Source organism: Apium graveolens, chromosome 10, assembly GCF_009905375.1.
Source record: "Apium graveolens cultivar Ventura chromosome 10, ASM990537v1, whole genome shotgun sequence".
NCBI classification, from domain to species: Eukaryota; Viridiplantae; Streptophyta; class Magnoliopsida; order Apiales; family Apiaceae; genus Apium; species Apium graveolens.
The window spans coordinates 230,139,616-230,141,460 of NC_133656.1; positions in this window are offsets into that span (position 1 = coordinate 230,139,616).

Here is a 1,845-nt window from a genome sequence, read left to right on the forward strand (position 1 = left end):
AATATGTTTCTGCTTGTTTTGCTATTACTAATTCTAGCTAATATTTCTTCTCGCACTCTTTCTCTCTCAGAGCTCATACTATAACTAATTTTTCTTTTACGAGATTTACGTAAGACAAGACAATAAGCAACAAAGCATATGATTTGAATTATAGCTCTTCGGCGCAAATCAGACCATCTAGTGACTGTTAATTTCCAATCTTCAAAATACATCTATTATGACAAAAATCTATATAAGTTCATAACACAATAATAGAACAATTTTAAGATAGTACTAAAAAACTCATATCGACAATGGATTGTTCATAATAAAAGATGGAACTAATCACAGATAATAAACAATGAAGTTAATCGCAATGAATTTGGCACATCACAGCAAGATAAAAATAGATAGATTTGAAATAGAAAGTAAATATGCAGAATAGACACTTGATTTGTTACCTGGAAACGAGAAGTAGAAGGCACAGGAGATGAATAGGTGAGAGGTGATAATGGATTGATGATTTATGATATATACAAGTATTGAAAAGGTGTAAGGTTATTTTTGTCAATAAAATTTCTCCCCTCCAAAAAACCCCAAATCGGGATTAAACAAAAAAAGACCCAAAAGAAATTTTGGGCCCCTTCATTTCCCTCCCCTCCCCTCTAAAAATATGAACCAAACACATTTTTTATTTTAAAAACCCTCCCCTCCCCTCCCCTCCCCTCCCCTCCCCTCTATTTTCTTCCAACCAAAGAGGGGCTAAAGGAAGGGATGGATCCTAGAACAATGAGTATAAACAACCTAGAAATATGGGTTCAGATTTATTGCTTGACGACGGGCTTCATGTCCCAGCAAGTTGTTACTGATATCGGTAATTATATAGGCAAGTTCGTGGAATCAGATGTGAATAATTTTGTTGGGGTCTGGCGAGATCACTCTCGAGTTAGAGTATCAATTCCCTTGAATGTTCCGTTAAAGAGAAGGATGAAACTCAGGAAGAATGATGACAGAATGGTGCTAGATAAACTTCAAATATGAAGCGGTTCCCACTTTTTGTTTTATATGTGGATTAATCGGATGTAGTGACAGATTATGTGATAAGTTGTTTGATACACAAGGTGATAGCATTGAGAAACCATATGGATCCTGGATGCGTGCTGATCCAAAACGACGATCCTACACCATGGGTAGCAAGTGGCAGAAGTCGGGTGGTGCAATTCCGGTGAACAATGCGGAAGAGAAGGACAGTGATATAAATCAGTGCCCGTGAATACAGCAGTTCTGATCAGAGAGAACGTGAAATCCGGGATTGAGACAGATATCGGCGCATATGGGGCTCTACCAGCTGGAAGCGAGAATTATGGAGTAAAAGGAGGGATATATGATAATTCAAAAAAATAACTTATTTTGGCTCAGGAGAATATTATTGATGAAAAGAATAAAGACAATGATGAAATTATTTTCACGGATCCTAAAAGAAGGATACTGGACCATGCAAATAGCGGCCCAGGTGAAGACAAAATCAACAACCCACAAGAAGAAGACATTCTCGATGACTCACAGGAAGAACAAATGAACAAAAAAACTTAATTTTGGCGGGCACTGCTTCGCAGTCCCGCCAGTCCTCATGAGTATCATAACCTGGAACTGCCAAGGTATGGGGCCACCTTGGAAACTACAGTTCCTTCAAGACGTTATACGTCAACAACGGCCTGCATTTGTGTTCCTTTGTGAAACATTGAGTAAAAAGAAGAAGATGGAATGGGTATGATCTCGTATTGGCTTTCAGGGAATGGTTGTTGTGGAAGCTAAAGGGCGAAGTGAAGGTCTAGCTAGGCTGTGGAAAGACCAGGATCAGGTTCA